The 16,649-nt window shown below is 49.4% G+C and overlaps 1 protein-coding gene across 1 annotated transcript in view; it reads right to left on the reverse strand.

The window, feature by feature from the left end:
• Positions 1–16,649, reverse strand: part of Brinp2 (BMP/retinoic acid inducible neural specific 2) — a 95,180-nt gene that overhangs the window by 26,086 nt on the left and 52,445 nt on the right. The gene's annotated exons all lie outside the window — the stretch shown is intronic.

The following is a 16,649-nucleotide window of genomic DNA, read 5'->3' on the forward strand; positions in this document are numbered from 1 at the left end:
ACACAGGTTTAGAGGTCTCTCCAGAATCCAAAGGGGATTCTGCAATAGGAGGGTTGAGCCACAGCCACGCCAGACCTCAGCGACAGAAGCTGCCGTAGGGCATCGGAACCGGGTCAGCTCTGAGTCAACTCTGGGTCTCGGCACAAAGGGGGTCCTGATGAGACCACCGAACAGCGCCATGGTGCTCCTAATTCAAAAAATGCCGATAAAAAGTGGGCCTCCGTCCCCGGCCACCCTTCAGCACTGCGTTCCTCTGTGTCACTCAAGGTCAGCCAGAAATCTGCCAGCCAGGACCCCCCTGCAGGGTCTCACAACTCCCGAAGATGAAAGACCCAGAAAGAGCCCGGCTGGTCTTCCCTGCCAGGGGCTGCTTCCAGTAGCTGCACCCCAGCACCACTTTTCTGGCTTGTAAACTGAGAGCATTGATCCAGCCCTCAGGAAGGCTCGGAACTCTCCCTCCCTGTGGAGCCCGAGGGAGAGAGTGTTCAAAAATAGATGATACAGACAGACAGACAGACAGGTATTTAAAAGGAAACCCCACCTCACTGAGGCTAAATCCATTAGATTTGCGGCCCACCGTGTGGGTGGCTGTGCGGAGACCATGTGCTAACAGCTGATGACTCTATTGCCTGTTTTCTAACAAATACTTCATCTTTCCACCTCTTGGGGGAAACGGTCCAGGTGCACTGCAAGGCCCACAATGCAGCCATCGCTTGGAAAGTCAGGTCCCACCATCCTGGGCACATAGCTCTCCCCACCCTGCCCACTGCGGTGCCCTGCAGGCTTGGCGCCACCCGATCCCAGTGTCTGGGAGCCATTCCCTCCTCCTGAGTTGGACCCCAGGCTGAGTTTACTGGGAGGGAACGGATGCAGTTTCCAGCAAGCCCGGGCAGTCTCCACCGGCTCAGTCAAGTGGCCTTTCTCAGGGACCCCCTGAGAGGCTGGGGAGAAGTCACAAGGCAGCCCTGGAACATGCACCACTCTGCAAACAACGACAAGACCAGTGAGCCGTTGTGACAGGGAATCTTGTCCCTCTGTTTTTTAATGCTTGTGCTGTATTTTCAGTGGTCTCTTTGGAGGGGAGCACACCCCCCGCCACACCTTGGTGCTCAGAGAGACTGCACAGTGAGTGGCAAGGGACTAAACCATCGTGACCCAAACAGGCTGCTTTGGTGTGGACCATGCTGGTAAGAAAAATATGGCTGGCTTTCCTTGAAAAATGAAGGGAGATACGGGATCAGTTATTGAATAAAATATTTAAGACCTTTGGAGAAAAACCATGAATCAGCCTTAAGCCAGGGACATGAATAGTTTTCTTGTCATTTTTTCCTGTGACTTTACTTTGTCTACTTAAACTGTCATCCAGTGACCCACAGGAACATTTCCCACTTCAACTGATTCGGGGTAAACGTTGGGGTTCTATTCTCTGCACCCTCCTTCCTCTTGGAACACTGTCTTTCCCAACCAGCCTGAGGCTCGCCAGTCTGGCGCAGGGGGCTGTGTTCTGCGGTGCTGATTGTCCTAAGGAGTTCTAGACAAAGAGGCCTTCTCTCGCTGGTGCTTTTCTCTGAAATACCTCATGTCCAGGGCTCAGTGGCACCAAGCCGGGGCATTACGGTTACTTCTTTGTCATGGGGCTCACGTTTTTCATCTTGAAAAATGCACGAGCAGGAACCGTCACAGCTCACACGTGCATGGAGGGACACCCGTTATTTGCCGCAGTGTCTCAGCCAAGACGGCTTTGCCTTTTCTAGCCGGACATGTTAGGGGTCTGTTGTGCTTTGGCTCCAGAACAGAAGGAAGGCAGTACTTCTAGACACATCACATCATCAGGAGATTCCTATCTCAACAACAGATGACTGTAATGTACTTGGCCATTAGAGCTTCTGCTGCTATAATGAATCAGACGTGATTAATCTGAGCTACAAAAAGAAACGATAATAAAAACCATGATCTCTTATGTCGGTATAGTGCATTCTTTAAGGTTTTTAAAAATTTGCAAACAATTTCACACATGCTCAACTATTTTTACCATACAAGGGCCTTGGAAAAGAGAAAGAGGAGATTGAGTTAATCCACTACTCAACTCTTACAGTTGAAGGGACAGAGAAACTGAGAGAAGTGACTTGCCCCAAGTCCACGGGTTAGTGGTAGCAGTTGACTAGGATCCAGACCATGCTATCAATGACCCATGACCTGTGCTCGAGCTAGGGCCACCGTCCACCAATGTCCTACTTCCCAAGTCATTCTTTTTCCTTGTTTCCGCTGTGCATAGGAGAGATCTGCAGGCAGGAAGACCTCCACCCAGGGGTCATTTGGTTAAATGGTATCTCTGGCCCTGTGACTGTAGAAGGCACCAGGGCAGAACTGAGGTCATCCCTCCCCTGGTCCCGGTGCCCTGTCCTTCCCACTGTGTACGAGAGCTCAAGAATCCTGGTGTGGAGGTAATTTCGCAGCCCTGCTGTGTTCTCAAACAACGGCCCGTAAACAATGATTGGCCAATTTCATTCTAATCTTTTCAATTTTGCTCTAATTAAAATCAAGCTGCAGCTTTCAAACAGTTTAATTAAGGCTGATTGGGAGAAATGGGGAGGGGAGAGTCAAGCTGAAGGGGGAGGGGGAGGTTGGCGTCTGGCGAGTCTCCTGCTGCCCTGGTGGGGCTTGGGGACTTGGAGAAGACACCGGGCATGGTGTGTTTCTAGAATCAACATGAAATGCAACACACACATTGCAACGGAGGACCAGTGGCTCTGCGGGACCAGGGAACTGAAGGGGGAGCCAAGATGAGCTTTTCCAGCACAGAAGTCCCGGCTCTGCCCTGACGGATCCAAAGCTCATCTGTTCAACTAGGGAGGAAAAGACCCCTGGGCACTGCACACCTCGATGCTCAGCAAGCTGATAGCCCAGGCCCATCAGGTTTGCTCATAGGCTTCCCGTCCCAACCCATTCTGCTCCAAGAGGATTCCTCCAGGCGTCATGGCTTCCACTGCACCACAAGTTTACGCCTCTGGCAATGTGATAGGGCTTCGGGTCCTTGGGTGCGTTCATTTGTCTATGGGCCACTCTTCTTCAGACTATGTTCAGGTCCCCATGAGTTTCCAGCTCTCTAGGTTCTCGTGTTCAACTCTTCCTGCTTGTCAATGTATTTATTTTTAAAGACAACAACCCGAATGGAACACCATCCGGTTGATATATTCCGAGCCACTGGGCTACAGGATCTGAACGCATTATTATCATCATCGTTATGACCATTATCATGATCAAGTTTTTACTCAACCCCTCTGTTTCCAGGAATGGGACTGGCGATTTGATATATATTTAGATCACCACCAGCCTTACAGACGTCAGTATAGTGGATTGGGTCATCATTCTCGCCTGCGTTAGAAAGCTCTTAACAGGTGACTTTGCAGTATCACTCACTTAAATGGATGGAACTTGTTTCTCAGCCCCATATATATTGGACAGGGTTGCGTGACTTTGCTTTGGACAAAGCAGCGAGAGCAGAAGTGACACTGTGCCAATTCTGAGCCAATAACTCAGGGAGTACTTACTGCATGTCTCCACTCTCCCTCCAACGTCTCTGCCCTCGCTGCTCTTTCAGCCTGGGCCCCAGAATAAGCACAGAAGAAATACCTAATGGCCGTCTTGCAGACCTTCAGCCTGAAGGGAAGCTAATGCAACCTACACGTGCATGAGAAGAATAAATTATTCTTCGAGGCCACTGAATTTGTTTTTTTTTTTTCCATATGCATGAGTGTGGCAAGAGTTACATGGTACACATGACAGCTTTAGCCCTATTTTATAGCTGAGCTCCCTGAGGCTCAGATAACTTAAGTGTCTTGGGGATATATAGCTACATAAGAGATGAAGATAGTCTACTATCCATACTTCCTTTATTAACCCATTTCAACGTTATACTTGTTTTTATTTAAAGATAAAAATATTCTTGGTAACAGTAATTTTATGGCCAATCAGTACTCCATATTTCTTTTCCGCCTCAGAATTTTTTTCCCCCCATAAGAATCAGAGTCAAGGCAGCCCTCTGTAATCTGTATCACTGAAGTCGACATTTTTAACTCACTCTCTCTCTTGCATTCCACACCTTGTGGCAGAGACTGGAAAGTTGTTCAGTAAGCGGTTTCCATTTTCCTCCTGGGCACACAGATGGACAGTTTCCCCCCAGCTTTGTGTGCATTTATGTGCAGCCACAGGACAGAATTCTGCTGATGGAACATGGATTCTGGCCTACCAAATTCCACCCCACCCTGAAATCCTTCATGCTCCCCCTCTTCTCTGATCCACCAGCATCTGGAAGAGGCTCTGAGGACTTAAGAGATGGCAGAGTGACCAGGTCAAAGGCGTCTTGGTCCTGGAGGAGGTCACGGAGCCATCTCTTTTCATCTCTCCCATGAATACCATATTATTTTGGAGTATGACATAAACGAAAACGTAAACTGCCTTCCCTGAGGTCACTGAGATGGGGCCATTTGTCTTAGTATTAGGCGAAATAGGGTAACTACTATCTTGATGGTATCAACCAGTATTTCAGTGGGTGAAATGATCTCAGACCCTAATGGCACTGCCCAGTTGGACAGATTCCTTGAGTGACCATTCTCCCATTCCTCCTCTGCTCAGTAACATTCCCTCTTGGGGTCCCTCTTCTTGCTTTTGGGATGCACACAGGAAAAGATGTAGGTCTTGAAGCCTTGGCTGGAAGTTGTGGGGTCATGGTGTTCCACGTCATGCTCTGTCACTGTCAAAGATTTATTTTAAACCATCTATACCAATAAAATCATTGGACAGATGAACTCAGGCTACAGTAGATTTTAAGTGATAAATTCAATCAACATGGCATTTGATGCAGTAGGCCAAGTTTGAAAGAGTAAGACTGCCTCTTTTCTCTTTCCTCGTTCTTGGTAGCTTCATTTTCTCTTCCTCATTCTTCTCTAGATTTCCCGACCTACTATCTTCCATATTTACCCATGGGTGGCCTCTCACAAAAAGAATCAGCATCTATCTTGAAATAAAGAAATCTGTGTTTCAGTCGTCTCCACATAATCATATAAGCCAAGTTGTATAACTGCATTGGTTTTACTAAAGAGAACAAGGAGGCTCAGAGATACAAAGCGACTCACACCAGGTCCCTCATCAGAAGCAGCAGAATACAGACTCAGGCAGTAAATCCTAGAACCTGGAGCTTTGGCCACTTTGTCTTCTCCTCCATTTAATTCAGTCCCAGAACAAGTAACCAAGTGTTTCATCCTCTCGTGTCTCTCTGTGTGGCAGACACGGCAACGGGGACGGGAAGCTGAGGTCAGAAGTGTCCTTTGCCTGAAGGAACTCACAGCTAAGGGAGGAGCAGAGACCAACAAGTGCACAAGGAAGTTCTAGGGCAGAAGAGGACCAGAGTGGGGGGTCGCAGGCAGCAGTAATGGGCTGTCCTGGGGGAGGTGTCCTGGGGGAGGCGGGAGGACGTCAGAGGGAGAGGTACCAAAGAGTTTGGAAGGTGAGAAGGAGCTGAGCCGCGGAGGCAATGGAAGGAGCTGTGCAGGAGGAGCAGGGCAGGAGGGGCACCTGAAGATGTTCCTGGGGCTGGAACAGAGGAGAAGCAGGAAGACAGGACGGGGCCTACCCAGGGGACAGGGTTGGCGGTGCTCACTGACCACTCATCACAAGAGGAGCGGGAGGATTCAAAGTGGCCATACTGAGACAGAGAGTTGGGGGTTCATCCTTTGGTTACAGAGGGACCGACAGTGAACTTCAGGAAAGTTGAACTAGAGAAAGTACAGGTGTTAAATGATGGAGCCAGAAAAAGAGGGAAGAGGCCGGAGGGTCAGGCAGCTCTGGGGTGGGAGCCACACTGTGCAGACGGGGCCAGGGATGGAGACGGGGCCAGAGTTCCAGCGCCCTGGTGGGGGCAGGCGAAGAGCACGGAGGCCGGAAGTGCAAAAGGGAGCAGACGGCCCCTCCTGCCATCATCACCACGGAAACTAAACCAGGGACAGAGTCAAACCGAACAGGTGAGGAGACCAGAAATGAAAGTCAGGATTTTCCTACATTTCACTGGATTGGAAAAAGAGGAGAACTCGGTATTGTCTAAACACCTCTCCACACACATCTCCAGCTTTCCTTGAGCCGATGCCTAGTTCCAGAGCACGGTCACCCTGCTTCATCTCCCAAACTGCCCAGGACGCCAGGACCTCCAGAAGTCTGTGGAGACGAGATCCCTGGCCCGAGAAACTCCAACACAGGGAACCGGGAAAGATTCCTGACGAGATTCTGGAGTAGTTTGCAAAGTGAGCGGGCAAGGAAGGTCCCTAGGAACTAGAATCGGTTTAGGAAGAAAACGGGATGTCAAGAGAAATTTCATAGATCTTTTTTTATGAAGAAAAATGGAGAAGGGAGAGCTGGGGGCGGGGAGAAAACGAGGGCAGCTTATGAGAGGCCACGTGAGAGGAGGGGAAAGAGACAGCAGCAGCTCTGGGGGAGTCACGGAGCGCGAACAGGCCTAAGAATCTGGGAGAATAATAGCTGTTTTTGAATGTCCGGAGTCCTGCTGTGAAGAAGGCAGTTGGGTTGCTGTAGAGATGAGAAAGCGGGTCAGTACCCTCAGGTGAAGTCCGGGGGACAAAGACCACGACTCCGGGTCAGAAGGATCTTTATAGTGTCAGGGGCTGCTGATCCTAAGTTGGCTTCCTGATGGCAGAAGCCGCCCAAGCCAAGGCTGCGTGTCCCCCTCTGGGGTTGGGACAGGGGTTGTCAGCTTTGGGTGGGACACAGTGACTCAGAAGTTTCCCTCTAATTCGCAGATCCAGGCGTCACTTGATTCTGATCTGCTGTCCCCTGTCTTGGACTTCCTTGAGCACCCGGACGCTGTCTTTGTGGTGGGGACCTCTCTTGAGAAGAGGCCTGGGTTTCATCTCCTGGCCTGGATTTCATCTCCTGGCCTGGGTTTCATCTCCTGGCCTGGCTGTGACACCGTGCCCCAGATGCACACTGCTCTGTGCCGTGGTTGCCGAGGGCGGGAGGACCCAGGACCAGCCTCCAGTCGCATTCCTTCTGTGATGAAACTTGCATGAGACCATGTCCACGCACAGGCCAGCTGCAGGACTCCCCGGCGCCCCCCTCTCCCCGCCCTCTCTCTGGGTTGGCTTCCTGGCGCACGTTTACTGCTGTTACTAGTAAACCAACCTGCGGCCCACGTCGAGGGAGCAGGTGGCGTTGACGTGCCTCTGTGGAGCCGGGAGAAGGCACTCCCCAAAGAGCCTTCCTTCCTGTCCCTCCTCCGTCACTGGCATATCCCCAGGTGGGGCCCAGGCTCTCCTGGCACACAGGGAAAATGAGAATTCTCCCAGGTCCCGGGGCTGGTGACCAAGGACTCGGTGCAGCCTGGCTGGGGCTGCCCCCTCCTCCCCCAACAGAGCCTCCTGCCCGGCCCGTGAGGATTCTGGCTCCCTGGGACTCGTTCTGGTGGCCACAGCTTGTCTGCTCTTTGTGGAAAGTGGGGGAAAGAGGACATTTCTGGAGCAGTGGGAGAGCCTGGCAGGGTGACAGAATCGTGGAGCATTAAACGAGACAGAGGGATGACATGGCTGAGAAGCCCAACCAGATTCCTGCATCTCCCCCTAAACGTGCCCTGATTAGAACAGCCCTAATCTGCCCACATCCAGGCCCACAGATCCTCCAAGCGATTCAGGAGTCCCAGCCTCTTGGTCTTTTCACTCCCTCATCTGATTACCTGTTATGCCATGGATGTGATAGCAAGTGGGACTGTCCCAGAGACAATATTGTCACTGTAAAAAAATCCAAATTTGTAAAGTCATCCAATAAACAGTTGTTTGCAGCACTGCAGGTTTCTCTGGCTTTATAAAAAACATTCCTTGAAATAGAAGACATTTCCTAGTGCACACGAATGTTTTTAAATCAGAACCTACTTGAGCCTAAAGTCAGGGGGCCAGGGATTCACTTAACACTGAATTTTTTAAACCACTGCCAGGCAAGAAATAAGATATTGCATCTTGGACATGGCATTAAGTGTCCCTCCGGTAGAGGACTCGATCTACAGAAATTCGATTTACACTGCATCCTCCTAGAAACACACCTTCAGTGCAGAGCCAACACATGCGGAATTTGCCATGAGTACAGTGTTTCAGGAAGATCCATCTGGGGCTCCTGCCCACTCAGGGCTCCCCAGAGCCCAAGTGCAGATGGGACTTCTGGTGGAAAAAAAAAAAAAAAAAAACAACTCTGCCAGGTCTCTAAGTGGGGTGAGCCCCCTTCCAGCCCCCAGGAGCTGTCTTCTGCATCCCAAAGATCTGTGGGGGTGCCAGGAGGCAGCTGGGTACAACAGGGGACCATTTCTCTCCGGGCACTGAGCGTCCTAGGCTCAGACGACTTATTTGTCCTCTATGTTATGAGTTAAGCACTGGCCGTGCCTCCTCCCAGGTGTGTGACACCCTCTAAAACTCAGTGTCCTCGTCATACTATGGGCTACAAATAGCACACCCTTGTAGGGTTCCTATTAGAGTAATTTAAAGTAATATCTATAAAGCACTTTGTAAAAAGTTAGGCGTATGATGACGGTTCAGCACTCATTGGCTATCATCATTCATTAATGGATTGATATTAGCGCAGAGACGAGTCTTTGCTTCCTCGCTAAGTTAAACAGAAATCTGGCCTACTCTGTTCCGCCCTTTCAGAACCATCCCTTTCCTTTGCCCCTTCTTCTTCCCTGCGCATGGGAAGGTCAGGGAGCCTGGGGAGGGCCGGCTCTGTTGGTCTGCGGGAGGCTGCCTGAGACCCTGGCTCACAGGGCCCTGGTCCTTGGGTCACACACGCCCCTCAGTGGACACCCTCTGGTTGTCTCCTCCCTCTTGCAGTTTGCCCCCTTGGCTGCGCGTCCTCGGAGCCTCCTGCCCACACAGTCCAGGGATGTCTCCTCTAGGGGCTTCACTTAGGGTGGACTTCAAGTCGGATGGACTTGAGGCGGGGGTGGGGGATCCCCATCTCACCCTGAGGTCCACACCCTCCTCTGCAGCCCAGGTGGCCCTCAGCAGCCGGTGCACATCTCGCCTGCCTCAGATCCTGGAGCGGGAGAAGGGCGGTCCCGTGCCCCCTCACCACGTCACAGACCTCAGCCCACACCCAAGAGCGCCCCCTCCTGGGGCTTCCCTGAGGGCCAAGCTCCTTGGGGCCCTGCGGTGTCCCCAGCACTTGTGGAGCGGCCGGCCAGCAGCACACCTAGCTGCTCCCTAAATAGTGTGCTGAATGAAAAAGTCCACGCCACGTGCCGCTTACTGTTCCAAGCTCCGTGTACTGAAATAATTTTCTGGTGGGAGATGTGGGAAGCTCTGAGGTGGGAGAAATGTGGCAGAAGCTGAATAAAGAGAAAAAAAAAAAAAAAAGTGAGAATCTCTGACCCAGAAAAAGCTCTTCTCTTGAAGAGAAAACAAAACAAAACAAAACAAAAAAAAAGAGAGCACATGACTAGCCAGTGTCCCCATCCGCCTGCGTGTGCCGTGGCAGGTTCCAAATGTGGCCTTCCTCGCTCCTTCGCACAAATGTGGGTCTCTAAGTAGCAACTCATTCATGAATAAAATTAATTATTTCTCAAATCAGAAATTAATCCCCTTTTTCTCTGCTTGACTGACTCAAGATCTCTCCATGAAATCTCCTCTGAAAACAAAGCCCATCTTCCCCTCTCCCCCGAGCCATCCTGAGCTCCCTTCACTTCTAGGACATTTTTACTTTTACGTTTTTATTTTCTCCTCCGAGACCATTTCTGCAATCTTATCTCAGACTAGGCTGGCTAATCTGGGTGCAGCCCCCAAAGATGGAAAATACTGGGGGCAGCTGTCATCATGTCTGGGGGAACTTACTGACAGGCTGAGGTTCATTCTGACCTAGAAACTGGGGTCCACATCTGTCCATCGGTCACTGAGAAGGTATTAAACGTCTTCTCCTTGGTGCTCGAGGTGCTAGATGCCACTGTGTTTTCAGGTTTGCCTGTTAGCACTCAAAATGGATGCTCATCCCCCCAGGAAACAGTAGAAGCCTGTTTTTTTTTTTTTTTTCATCTTTTGTATCCTGCTATAGAGCCCAGAATAATGCTTTGCCCAAAGGAGGTGTCCCACAAATACTTGTGAGAGGACCTCATGAGCAATTCATGGTTAGCAAAGTTATTCTCAATTCAATTTTTTTAAGCATAAATGATGCTAGGTTTTCATTGGAACCGTGGCCTTACAGGATCTTAAAGCACTCACTTGCCATTTTCTCACCGGGTGAGTATTTACACTCCATTTTTTCCAAAGTAGAAATGGAAAATGACCTTTGGTCCTACCTGCCCTAGACACATAACTACTCTTACTTCATATTATTTACCCCTAATGAGGGAAAATGGTCTGCCCTTCTGTGTGAGAGTATTTTGAAATTGTACCCTAGAAAATACTCAGTGTCAGAGACATTTTGGGCATTTTGGAGAAACAGGATAAGGATAGGAAAAGGAGGGACTTCTTGGCATTGATATTACAAGCATGGGGCTGACTGCTCTGCTCCTAATCCACACCTTTTTAAAAATCAGAGCATGGGGATTATGCAGAACAGTGGCTCTCACTGCGGCATATCCATACATGCGTCTAGCACACTAACCACTTCTGTACCCCGATATGCTGTGGCTGTGTCTGCCGTGCCACTCCCAGAGCATCCCCTTCGAGAGCCGCCAGCCACCCGTCAGTTTTCGCCTGTATATGACCCTTTAGTTTTCTGTACAGTAATCTAGCACTTTCTTCAGGTGGACTTCTCTGGAAGTTTCATGGGGACAAGAACTCTATCCACCTGGCTCCTAGTCTCCTCTCGGAATCTAGTGAAATAATAAGCAGAGCTGCCCATGAAGCCACTTGTTGAAGGAACGACTCCTCCTCTAATTGCACTCTTGAACTGTAGCTGTTTGTCTAGGTGCCCTTTCTCCTGGCTTCAAGAGAGCAGATCACTTTTCCACTTAGTTCTTTGTGCGTCCTCTGTGACAGGGATTTCATGTAGTCTGTTGTGCTGGTATGTTTCCATGCCAGGGATGACGGGTCTCCACCACCAGACCAGGATATTCTGGTTCTCATCTTTCAGACACTTCTGCAATGAAATTTCTTGGTGAAGGAAAGACCTTAGCCAGGTCTACGATCTAGATTAGTATTTGTATGTCAGTGGGTCGGCACCACCACTGGACTCTGGATTAAAGCAACTTCTAAACACTCTGTTCTCTCCCTCTCCTACCTACACACACCTGCAGACTGGGAAAGAATGTCAGTGACCAGATCTGCAAGCCTATCCTTGCAACATTGACTTGAATTTGGCTTTCTCTCTCTCTCTCTCTCTCTCTCTCTCTCTCTCTCTCTCTCTCTCTCTCTTCTTTTTGGAGCTGGGAATTGAACCCAGGGCTTTGTGCATGCTAGGCAAGCACTACCACTGAGCTGCATGCCCAGCATTTTGCTCTCATTTGAAGCACAATACCAGTTGATGAACCATTTCTTTCCTGTCCTGACAAACTCCCTCACAGCTAAAATGGAAATCCAGTGAGAATTTCAGGGATCAACCGGTTTTCTTGGGTCCTGGTCATCTCTCCTTCCTCCTCCAACCCATCCTCCTGACAACCCTGGCTTCCTGGGAGGAGCTCTGCAGTCACAGGATAACACGCCTCTCTCTTGTTTAGTAGCTGTAGCGAACGTCTAAGAAATCACTGGGATTTACCTAAGCCGACTGAGGTTGCTTTTGGTTGCCTTTTATTTACGTGGATTGTGATCTCTTAATTGGAGATGGTGCCTCTCCCAGGGCTCGCTGTTTATCCAAATCAGTATCTGTTAGTCAGTGAGACGTGGTCTGGATGATAAGCCGGCTCTGGAGCTCCTCCCGTGATTGCTTCCACCACGGCTGCTCCCGCTTCCTCACCTCCCCATCTCCCAGGAGGCACCCACGGGCTGCTCCGAGGCCCTGCGGCTTTTTCTGCTTTTAAACTTTTCCCCCAGCTGCTCTAAGTACTCTGATGAGTTCATGCGTCTTGGTACTAATAACTCCTAAATTTAACCTCCCCTGACTTCTCTCCTCTTTCATTTGTAACATCCCCTGTACATCCTCTCCTGCCTCAGTGCCTGATGGGGGTGCTGCCTTCTAGGCACCTTCTCTCCTCCTCCACCCTGGCCTTTCCTGCTCCCTCCCCATCTCAGCAGGTCTCCCAGGTCTCCTGTACCCCTCAAACTTCAATGCCCCACTGGGCCTCAGGAAACCCTGTTCAAATGCAGATTCTGACTGTAGGTCTGGGGTGAGGCTTAGGGTTCTGCACCTTTAACAAGCCCTCAGCCCTGCTGCTGCTGCTGTTGCTGCTGCGGGTCCAGAGACCACCCAGTCAACAGTACGGATCTGATTTTCGGTTCTTTCTATTTCTCACTTCCCTCACACCTAAGGTATCACTACATCTTATTTTTCATCCTGTCAAATTCCAAACGGATTGTCTTTCTAGAGAGTTTTTTTGCCCTGATAACTGCGGCCATTCACCCCACCCTCAGATTGTACCCCCACATACCCGGCACCCACCCCCTTGGCCTTGGCACCCACCCCCTTGGCCTTCAGCTTCTCTCTACTGGGTTCTAGATATTAGCAAACTTTTCCCAGAATACCCTTTTGTCGATGAAGATATCTATTTAATTTCTTTTTCTGATTTGTTCCCAGAAGACTTCTAACGTATCCCCAGACCCTCCCAAAACAAAACCCTCCAAAACAAAAAGGTAGGTAGAACTGGAGGTCGTGAGGACCGAGGTCAATATTCACATCCAGCCTTGCTTTCCTCCCAACCGCCATATTACATGCATTGTTCTGTATGATTTCTAACTTTCTCGATTTTAATTTATTCTTTCCGAGTTTTAAGTGTTTCATCGTAGTGGCTTGGATTTTTTCCAATCCCATGATTATCTCTCTATTAAAACCTTAATACAAAAAGAAATAATAAAAAAAAAAAAGCCAGACTGCTCATTACTTTGATTTGTAGCAAAGAGAGAATGGAACATTACTGCTAGAGTGTTTCGAGAAACCATATTTACATTTGCATCAGCTCAATTTAGGTGCCTGATTAGGCTGCGTGTGATGATGAAGATGCACTTACCAGTCAAAAGGAAGTGGCGTGGCCCGGAGTAAGGAGCAGGAGACTCCAAGTCAGGAGCCCTGAGTGCTATTTCTGGCTGTGACTGGCTAGTCTCTGACCTTGAACAACTCTGTCTCACTGCCTTAGACCCTAATAGCCCCTATCTGCCTTGTAGCCCTGCTGTGAGGGGCTGGTTCCTCAAGCATTTATTGTAGTGGGGGCTAGGGGGGAGGGGGCAGTTGGGGTCACAAATGGAACTGGAGACAGGATCTCTGCTGAGAGCTCTTACACTAACCAATTAGGAGATGGTGTCTGAGCAGTGGGCTGATTGCTCAGCTCTTGGTCTGATGGGGCCAGAGGACATGTGAGAGGCTGATGAAGATCAATGGAGTCACAGAGCTGCTGGGTGAGATGCCCAAGCCCGTCCTGTGCTTCAGGAGATCCGATTGTCTCCTCTTAAGAGCACCACTTTGAGCTTGTGCACTTCATCCCTGGGACCAACCAGGGCGCCAACAGAGACCAGTCTCTAAGCAATCCTAATGTTAGGAGCAGGAGTGTGATTCATGGCAGCTCTAATATGTGCAGGAAACCATCTTGCTTCCTCCACCAGGCCTTGCAGCCAGTAAGAGCATGCCCCAGAGAGGAGTCAATCGTTTTGCAGTTGAATTCCTCTCCCAGTGAAGAGCCAGATTGAGGGGTAAGGGTTAATGTGCTTTAAAAAGGCAAACAAGAGAACAGTTCTCCTAATATAGATGGTCAGTAGACAGTGCAGCAAAGACAGCACCCCTGGTTCCCACTGCATTCCCATGCTTGCAAAGTCTAGGATTTATTATTAGGACAATCTAATAATAAGTAATATTTACTAAGCACCGTTTTAAGCGCCTCACACCAATTAGCTCATTTAATTTTCCCATCCATCCATTAGATGGGCACTATTATTGTCCTCACTTTACGAGTAAGGAAAATGGGAAACAAGGAAATTAGGTAATTGTGGGTAATTGGCTCCATATAGAACCCGTGTCCCCTGGCTCTAGAGTCTTCACCCTGAAGCCCCTTCGCCGACTGGAATACAAACATGTACAGACAGGAGAGCATGACGCTCTCTAGGGGACACAGTCAGAGAGGCTGGAGAAAGTCCAGAATGACTAGTCACCTCCTCAAAGCCAGAGCTCACCCAGATTTCCAGCTGAGAAAGTGGGACTGGGGTTCAATATGAGAACCTTGCCGTACAGTGGGTGAAGGGCCTCTCTCCTGTGTGTGAGTTTCAAGTGATTCCGCACCAAGGATTCCAGCCCCACGGGGAGGTCTCACTCTTTTCTACCCGAGTCCAGCCCCGTTGTCCTACATGGGGATATCATCTGATTGCCAGGTGCCAAAAGCTCCCTTAAAGAATGAAATGAAATACTAATTCAGTCTGAGACCCGATATCTCTTCAAAAAGCCTTATTGGTATTCTCTGTAAGCTTCTTGATTCCCTCTGCCCTTTTGGATAGTAGGAGAAGGGTTGGGGGATGACTCAATATATATTTTGCCAGTTTTCTGTGCCCTGTTTGAGTTAGTGTAAGCAAGGTCCTGACTTTGCCAGAGGCAATTGGCCCTAAAGACCAAGGGGAAGGGGTAAGAGAATTCCCAGTGGAATAACACAGACAGTGCTACGAGTGCTTATGGGACTGCCATTTTGCTTAACATCCAAAGGCAAAACTCCCAGAATGCTCCTGGAGCAGTTGTGTGTGACCATCCTCTCTCACTCCACCAGGGTCACAAATCAGAATCCTGCATTCCTGTCAGAATGACTGGTTACTGTTTCCCCAAGTACAGGTTCATGTGCAATAACTGACCCCAGAGAAACAGAATGGCACAGCGTAAGAGCTTGTCACATTAAATGATCAGAAAACCATTACCAACTGATAGAACGGTTGATGGTGCAGAAGTGATTATGGACGCTCCCCACAGGCCTGCTCCCAGCGGCCGCCCAGCCGTTAACTGGCTGTCAGGCTACCCAGACATGGGACTGGGGCTTAGTGACAAAAAAAAAAAAAGCTACTGAGGAGAGAAGGAGGCTGATGGTTCCTTCCCCGAGTTCCTGAAGCCCTCTGGAGCGGGCAGGGGTGTTCAGATCCTCAGCCCGACTTCACTTCCAATACACTTTAAAAAATTATTTTTGTGACAACAATGTTTTTGTGAGATTCGGGATCCACCAAATATTCTAAGGTGCATTGAATTTTATTTTACTAGACAGGGAGAATTTTCTGCTTAGCACATTCTAGAGTAGATTTTCTGATCCCAGCCCCCTGCCCAGTGGGATGGAAAAATAAATTATTTGATAAAGGATGGATCACTCTGAATTTGCCTTATTAGCAGACTGTGGGGGCACACGTCTAGATTCTTAGACATTTACTGGGGGTGGGGTTCTCGCTGGCTCCGTGGCTCCTCTCATCTGCTTCCACCTGAGCAGGTGTGAACGGTCCCAGGCTGAGCTGGCCTCTCCTGTCCTCAGTGGTTAGATGCGAATTTATGCTGCAAGTTTGGGAGGATGACAAGGACCAGAGCCACTGAAGTAGGAAGCGTGAACCACAGTCCCACAGTCCTGGACCAGACTGGAGCCAGCACAGTGTAAAGGAGAGGTGGGCAGGCCACGCCTGAGCTCAATACTTCATTTCCATATACCTCTGGACCCACGAGGTACCAAACCCTCAAATACCTGTGTCTGCCTCTTTGTCTACCGTCAAGTGTGGAAATCATGAAACAGGCCAGTGCCCTGCATAAACAGCTGCTCTCTTACACTTTGGGTATCTTTAGTGCTGAATACTCCTAGAACTTATTTCTGAGGCCCTGTCCTAACCTAAATAGGTTGCCTGGTTACTGCAGATGTTAAAATAACTCCCAGAAACAGAAAACTGTCTCTACTTTAAGAACTCAAACTCTAAAAGTCTGACTAGTTGGGGCTGATCCTGTTCCACCATTGACTTGCTGTGTGCTCTTCAACAAGTTGCACAACTTTTCTGGGCAAAATTTCCTCAGGTTTAGAAAAGGGAAAATAATTGTTCTTCTAACAAAGCGTTGTTGGAAGGATTCAGTGGGGTGATTTACATAAGCCACTCAAAGTTCGCAGAGATCCCAAACATTAGTCTGCTCACAGGATTGAAAATGCACATGCTAAAATGTTAACAATAGCCAACTCCAGATGCTAAAAGAATGGGTGGTTTTGTGTTTTTGTCTCTTTGTGCTTTTTCATGTTTTCTCCCCACCCCCCCGCGCTTTTTTTTGCATGAGCAACTAATTTATAATTAAAAAAATAAATATCTTTGAACAAAGAAAGTTCAGCGAAGCTCCCAGGGTTATGTGAAGATCTCTCTCCTGCAGACAAGGTGAGGAGGAAAGGGGAATGGCTGAGGGGTCACAGGGGAGTTTGCAATCAGGGATTCACCTGTGGGGGCCCTGGGCCCTGCAGGGCCACCCAGGGGGAGAACTTGGAGGAGCATTCTACTTCGGAGGCCCTGGCCCAGCAGCCCGGAGTAGATTCCTGT

Source organism: Callospermophilus lateralis, chromosome 13 (assembly GCF_048772815.1).
Source record: "Callospermophilus lateralis isolate mCalLat2 chromosome 13, mCalLat2.hap1, whole genome shotgun sequence".
NCBI classification, from domain to species: Eukaryota; Metazoa; Chordata; class Mammalia; order Rodentia; family Sciuridae; genus Callospermophilus; species Callospermophilus lateralis.